Consider the following 8,249-nt stretch of genomic DNA (forward strand, 5'->3'; position numbering starts at 1 on the left):
GTTAAGAAAGCCAGGCCAAGGGTTCGCTTGAGGGCCAGCAATGCTGAGTTTCATGGGTTCGAGCACTGCTGAGGATCCAGAGCACTGCTGAGGATCCAGAGCACTCATTGAGGAGTTGAAACAGATTTTTGATGTGATGCATGTGGCAGATACTGAGCGGGTTGAACTAGTTACGAATCAATTGAAAGATGTTGCTAGAACTTGGTTCGACCAATGGAAAGGGTGCAGAGTTGAGAATGCACCACCTGCGAGTTGGGCCTATTTTGAGGAAGCTTTCTTAGGGCGTTTCTTTGCTCGAGAATTGAAAGAGGCCTAGGTATGTAAGTTCCTCACTCTTAAGCAGGAGTCTTTGAGTGTTCACGAGTACAGTTTGAAGTTCGCACAATTATCCCGCTATGCTCCGGAGATGGTTGCAGACAAGAGAAATAGAATGAGTTTGTTTGTTGTTGGGCTGTCTTGGTTGTCGAGTAAGAAAGGTAGGGCTGCAATGCTTATCGGGGATATAGACATATCAAGGTTGATGGTTTATGTGCAGCAGGTTGAGGAAGAGAAGCTGGGGGACAGAGAAGAGTTCAGAAATAAGAGATCCAAGACCGGTAATGAGTCCGGGCAGTAGAAAGGTAATGTGAACTGTCCGGGCAGTAGAAAGGTAATGTGAACTGTCCGTCCTTTCAACAAAGGCAAAAGGGACCTGCTCCATCATCTGCTAGAGCACTTGCTCCCAGATACAGAGGTGAATTTAATGGCCAGAATTCGAAGGACTTCAAGGCTAGACCGGCGCAATTTTCGAGCAGTGTGGCGCAAGGGGGTAGTAAGCCTCCTGCATGCGCCAAGTGTGGTAGGAACCACTCAGGTATTTATCGAGAGGGTTCCATTGTTTGTTTCAAGTGTGGTCAGAATGGACATTTCATGCGAGAGTGTCCAAAGAACAGGCAGGGTAATGGGGGCAATAGAGCACAGTCTTCTTCAGTTGTTCCACCAGACAGTACGACACCTAGATGAGCTACTTCTAGTACCGGTGGAAGAGCAAACCGCCTCTATGCAATCACCAGTCGCCATGAGCAAGAGAACTCTCCAAATGTTGTCACTGGTATGATCAAAGGCTTTGCTTTTGATGTGTATGCTTTGCTAGACCCAGGAACAAGTTTATCTTTTGTAACTCCTTATGTTGCAAATAAGTTTGAGGTTCTTCCTGAAAGACTTTGTGAACCCTTTTGTGTTTCTACACCTGTTTGGGGAGTCTATTCTAGCAGAAAGAGTTTATCGTGATTGTCATGTTTCCATCAATCACAAAAGCACCATGGCTGATTTGGTTGAGTTAGACATGGTAGATTTCGATGTCATTCTAGGTATGTATTGGCTTCATGCTTGTTATGCATCGATAGATTGTAGAACTCGAGCAGTCAAGTTTCAGTTTCCGAATGAGCCAGTCTTAGAGTGGAGTAGTAATTTAGCAGTGCCTAAGGGTCGTTTCATTTCATACCTTAAGGCGAGAAAGTTAGTTTCAAAGGGTTGTATATATCACTTAATCCGAGTTAATGACTCTAGTGTTAAGATACCTCATTTTCAATCAGTTTCTATAGTAAGAGAGTTTCCAGAAGTTTTTCCTGATGATTTACCCAGAATTCCTCCTGAGAGAGAAATAGATTTTGGCATAGATCTCATTCCAGATACTCGTCCTATCTTTATTCCGCCATATAAAATGGCACCAGCAGAGTTGAAAGAGTTGAAAGAGCAGTTGAAAGATCTCCTAGATAAGGGTTTTATTCGACCAAATGTCTCACCTTGGGGCGCTCCAGTCTTGTTTGTGAGAAAGAAAGATGGTTCCCTTAGAATGTGTATAGATTACCGCCAGTTGAACAAGGTTACCATCAAGAGTAAGTACCCTCTTCCGAGGATTGATGATCTTTTCGATCAGCTTCAGGGTGCCACTTGTTTTTCGAAGATTGACCTCAGATCAGGCTATCACCAGTTAAGAGTAAGGGAATGTGATATTCCAAACAGGACTAGATATGGTCATTACGAGTTCTTGGTCATGTCCTTTGGGTTGACCAATGCACCGGCAGCTTTCATAGACCTGATGAACAGAGTCTTCAAACCCTATTTAGATATGTTTGTTATTGTCTTTATTGATGACATACTAATATATTCAAGGAACGAAGAAGATCATGCTAGCCATCTCCGAATAGTTCTTCAGACTTTGAAAAATAAGGAGTTGTATGCCAAGTTCTCTAAGTGTGAGTTTTGGCTTAAGTCTGTGGCATTCCTAGGCCACATTGTGTTCGGTGATGGAATTAAAGTTGATACTCGAAAAATTGAGGCCGTGCAGAATTGTCCTAGACCCACATCTCCAACTGAAATTAGGAGTTTCTTGGGATTAGCTGGCTATTATAGGAGGTTTGTTGAGGGGTTCTCGTCTATTGCATCTCCTTTGACACAGTTGACTCAGAAGACAGTAAAAAATTCAATGGTATGATGCTTGTGAGAAAAGTTTTCAGGAATTGAAAAAGAAGTTGATTACATCTCCAGTTTTGACGTTACCAGAAGGTACTCAAGGTTTTATGGTATATTGTGATGCATCTAGAGTTGGTTTGGGTTGTGTCTTAATGCAGAATGACAAAGTTATAGCTTATGCCTCCAGACAGTTGAAAGTTCATGAGAAAAACTACCCAACCCATGACTTAGAGTTGGCTGTTGTAGTATTCGCTTTGAAGATATGGCGTCATTACTTGTATGGTGTGCATGTTGATATATTCACTGATCATATGAGTCTTCAATATGTGCTTACTCAGAAAGAGCTTAATCTCAGACAAAGGAGGTGGTTAGAATTACTTAAGGACTATGACCTGAGTATTCTTTACCACCCAGGTAAGGCTAATGTTGTTGCTGATGCTTTAAGCAGGTTGTCTATGGGTAGCACCACCCATATTGAAGAAGGGAAGAGAGAGTTAGCAAAAGATGTGCACATACTGGCACGCTTGGGAGTCAGACTTTTAGATTCCACAGAAGGAGGAATAGCGGTGACGAACGGGGCCGAGTCATCACTGTGTCAGAAGTGAAAGAGAAACAAGATGAAGATCCCATTTTGCTTGAGTTAAAGACAAATGTTCAAAAGCAAAGAGTATTAGTTTATGAACATGGGGGAGATGGTATATTGAGGTATCAAGGTAGATTGTGTGTACCTATGGTAGATGGACTCCAAAAGAGGATTATGGAAGAAGCTCATAACTCCAGATATTCCATTCATTCGGGTTCCACCAAGATGTATCGTGACTTGCGAGAAGTTTATTGGTGGAATGGCATGAAGAAGGGCATTGCAAAGTTGATTGCTAAGTGTCCAAATTGCCAACAAGTGAAAGTTGAGCATCAAAGGCCCAGTGGTTTGGCTCAGAGGATAAAACTTCCAGAATGGAAGTACGAGATGATCAATATGGATTTCATCATAGGGTTGCCAAAGTCTCGCAGACAAAATGATTCTATTTGGGTGATTGTCGACAAAATGACAAAGTCAGCTCATTTTCTACCGGTGAAGACTACCAATTCAGCAGAAGATTATGCCAAGTTATATATTCAAGAGATAGTGAGACTTCATGGAGTCCCAATCTCCATTATTTCAGATAGAGGTGCACAGTTCACTGCACAGTTCTAAAAATCTTTTCAGAAAGGCTTGGGTTCGAAGGTGAACTTAAGTACTGCCTTTCATCCTCAGACTGATGGGCAAGCAGAGCGTACTATTCAGACTTTAGAAGATATGTTGAGGGCTTGTGTGATCGATTTCAAAGGTAATTGGGATGATCACATACCTCTCATTGAGTTTGCCTACAACAACAATTATCACTCTAGCATCCAGATGGCTCCATATAAAGCTCTCTATGGGAGAAGATGTAGATCTCCTATTGGGTGGTTTGAAGTTGGTGAAGCAGGGTTGATTGGACCAAATTTAGTTCACCAAGCGATGGAGAAGGTGAAAGTGATTCAAGAGAGGTTGAAAACGGCACAGAGTCGTCAAAAATCCTACACTGATGTTAGGAGAAGAGCGTTAGAGTTTGAAGTAGATGATTGGGTATATTTGAAAGTTTCACCCATGAAAGGGGTTATGAGGTTTGGTAAGAAGGGGAAACTTAGTCCCCGATATATTGGACCTTACCGCATAGCCAAGAGGATTGACAATGTTGCTTATGAGTTGGAGTTACCACAGGAACTAGCAGCGGGTCATCCGGTATTTCATATCTCTATGTTGAAGAAGTGCATAGGCGATCCTTCATTGATCTTGCCGACTGAGAGTGTTAGGATCAAGGATACCTTATCTTATGAAGAGATTCATGTTCAGATTCTAGACCGCCAAGTTCGTAAGTAAAGAACGAAAGATGTAACATCAGTCAAGGTCCTTTGGAGGAACCAATTTGTTGAGGAAGCTACTTGGGAAGCCGAAGAGGACATGAAGAAGAGATATCCATATCTCTTTGAATCCGGAGGAAATGCAGATTAAGGTACTAATTTCCTTCTTAGTGCTCTTTGATTTATATTGAGCATGCTGTTGTTGTTGTTGCATGATTGCTTGTTGGGTGTTCGGGTGATGTTACACCTTTTGCCTCTTAAGAGTAACCTCATTCGAGGACGAATGTTCCCAAGGGGGAGATATTATGACATTTTGCAAGTTGATAACTAGGAAGAAGCTTAAAAATTGGAAATTTTCATTTTTGGAAAGAGGTTTAAAAATCTGGAAAATTGGTTAAGTGTGGGAAAAATGTGAGTTTTGGCCAACTTTGAGCAGTCATAACTTCTAGCTCAGAATGAATTAGGTGTAGTTCCAATTATGGTTGTAAAGTTCGTGGAATGATCTTTCCAACGCTACCGAGTTTTCTCAATTCCGAGTTCATATGAGTGAGTACTCCCTTTGGAAGTTGGGCAGTTGACAGGGAAATTCGTCTGGAAATTTTAAGGACATTTTAGTCTTTTCCCTAACCAATTCCTTTGGTTATATTGTTGTGTTAGACTGATTTCTAGATCAGTTTGTCCTATTTTTAAAGAGTGAGAGTTAGGGTTTGAGAGTGAAGAGGAGAAAAAGAGGAGAAAGAGAAGAGCAAGCAAAGAGATCATCGTGGATATCGTCGGGGGTGATCCCTACTAGGTATGTGAGTCCATAGTGTTGGGTTGGTTCTTTCCCCCACACGCCAAGTTCGTTTTATTTTCAAGAAAAGATTGATTGTGTTGTTGAAGTTGTTGGTTGTGTTGTTGATGTTGTTGATTGTGTTGTTGGAGTTCCTTGTTGATTTGGGACATGTTTCCGGTTGTGTTTGTGAGTTGAAATCTCTTGTATATTGAGGGATTTTATGATTCTTAGTGTTTGGGGTTGAAACCTTTGAAGTTAAAGTGGTTTAGAGTTGGTGAAACAAGGGAGAAAAGTCGAGTTTTCTGGAAAAAGGGGTGGCGTGTTGCGCCTGCCAACGCGCCCCAAAAGAGGTTCTGAACTTTCCCCCTTGGGGCAGCGCACCTAGCAGAGCGCTAGCAGGTCCCTTCTGAGCTTCAAGAGTTGGCGCTCCGCGCCTTGCAGAGCGCCAAGGACGCCAAGTTTCCCCATTCTTTCATACTTTCTCATGCATGTTCCTTGGTATTGTACCTATGTTTCCTAGTTGTTTCCAGCACTCCAAAGTACTTCTAAACGTCAAGGAGTCATCCATAAACATGTGATCATATACCTTGAATCTATAATCCAATTCAAGGCGAGTTAGAAGTCAAGTGAAGTTAGAAGTCAAGCTTAGAAGTTAAGAAAGTCAAAGCAAGTCTTTAAGGTTTTCCAAGAGTCTTCATTGAACGTTTTAACTTCATTTTTAAGGCTCAAGTTTCAAGTCAAGTAAAGAGTAACGAGTTTCAGTTAAAGTCAAGAGTATAAAGTTGAGTTCATTTCTCAAAAGTTATTAGGGAACTAAGTATTCCCAAAGAAGTTTTAAAGAAATGTTTTCACATTTAAATAAGATTGGAAACTGAGATTTTCAAAGAGCCTTTGGGCTAGTTTTGAGTAATTATCTCAAATCAACAGGAAGACATATGTTTTAAAAACATAAGAGCCAGTACATTTTTTGGAGTAGTATCGAGCACCGAATTGGGGGAGCATTCAAAGAACCCACAGCCCCCATAGAACCATGTAGCCACCATGGGTAGAAGAGGTTCATACTTTTTAGATGAACCCTTTTCAGATTAGACTAGTGGATCCATTAGGCAGTTCAGGTCTTATACCTTTGGCCGGGTATAGGACGCTCTGGCAGCGTGAGGTCGATCGCTGTATCATCACTATAGCTCTTACGTGATGGTTGTCGATTAAAGAAACTCCCACAACAGTTATTGTATTTTCATACATAGAAAGTATTGTATTTTTATATACATAAGTTCATTTGTATTTCTATATACATCTCAGGCTTATTGTATCTTTGTATACACACAGAGTTTATAATAGGTTTTTAAACAATCTTTCTTTATATCGCACTTGTTTTAAATTTCCTTATATTGAAAGCAGTTATCAGGTTGAGTTGAGTTGAGCCATGTAAGCTATTCAGTTTCTTCCAGATTTCCTTCTAGCCTTTGTTGCTTAGTTTTCCAGCTCGCATACTCGTACATTCCATGTACTGATGCCAGTTAGCCTGCATCGTCTTGTGATGCAGACACAGGTACCCAGGGTCAGCAACCAGCACGCCGTTGATCCAACTAAGCACTCCAGGGTCAGTGGTGAGCCTCCTTGATTTCCGGAGGACTCGATTATGTTGTTCTCTTAGTTTTGTTTTATTAGGATGTTGCGGGGTCTGTCCCAACATCCATCTCAGTATTTTAGAGGCTTCGTAACAGTCAGTCAGTCAGTATTGAGTCCCTCATCTATGTATATATCTAAATATTCTATTTTGGGACACCGAGTTGCCTTTTGTCATGTTATGCATCAGTTTAGGTTGTTTTATAACCTTGCATGGTATTGAGTTATTCTGTTGAGATAGATTTCCGCTGAGTTAAGAAAGCCAGGCCAAGGGTTCACGTGAGGGCCAACAATGGTCTTCGAGTGCCGGCCACGTCCAGGGTGTTAGGTTCGGGGCGTGAAAATGTATCCCACTCTACCGGAGAAGATCCAACTAGTCTAGAGCTCACAAATTTCCAACAAAATAAACACCATGAGTATCACCAATATCCACTGCCTTAAGCATATCATGGCACAAGGTCAAAAAATTCATAAGCATCCTCCCTTAATTGGAGTGATTTCATCCTCCGAAACATTTCCATAACACTACTAATTTGTTGTTCAGGATAACCTCAGGAGAAATTTGGTGCACCCACAGCCGATGTAGGAACTATTGGTAGCTCACAGAACCTAGAGCCTTGAATGACCTAATGATATGTTCCCCAAATCCAATCTGAGAACCATGTGGTGTACCTGCCACACCACCTTGAGGGAAGTTCTCCAACACTTCTAACATCTTCAACAAGGTCTCCTCAAACAAAAGAGCTCTAAACCCAGGAAAACCTGGTCCTCAGCAACCTTGACCTGTGGGCTTAGGAGAAACCTCTCTAGATCTGCCTCTAGTTAGTGCTGCTCCACGTGCACGACCTCTAGTCTGTTCTACTCCACGAACACGACCTCTTACTTTGGGCCCTGCTTCTACCCCTAGTTGGGGTCTCAACCAGTGTCTCGGACTACCTCCATTTTACCCTTAGAAACAAAAAGCTCTGATCCTTACATTTGCCCATGACAACACTGGCAACTCAAAACTAGTGAAGTTAACCATGCACGATAAGAAAGAATGAATAAAAAGAAGTTTCCTAACCGTTTTCATAGCCTCTTAAAGATAATTACAGGCGTCTCTGTGTCGATCCTCGAGACTCTACTTTCGACTTAGTGTGAACACATGTGAGACCTATGAACCTGGGCTCTGATACCATTTGTCACGATCCAAAAATGGACTTGATGGCACTTGTATATTCCACCAAGACAAGTCAGCTTCAACCCAACGAAATGGAAAGAAAAGTAGAAAGATAAAGAAAGAACAAAGATAAAATCAGAAAACTTATTCATTCTATACTAACCCTAAATATGATTTATAAATCTCAAAATGGTTTAAAAATGGTTGAAACCCTGAAAATGGCAGGCATAAACCCCTCTGATGTCGCTTAAGAGAGCACATGTTCGCTTAAGCGAACCCCGCAAAAATAGGGGGTCTTGCCTTTGCGAACTAGGCTTCGCTTTAAAGCAATCATCCGCTAAAGTGAGA

This window comes from Solanum verrucosum, unplaced genomic scaffold (genome assembly GCF_900185275.1).
Source record: "Solanum verrucosum unplaced genomic scaffold, falcon-dt-bn FXZP01000176.1, whole genome shotgun sequence".
Lineage (NCBI taxonomy): Eukaryota > Viridiplantae > Streptophyta > Magnoliopsida > Solanales > Solanaceae > Solanum > Solanum verrucosum.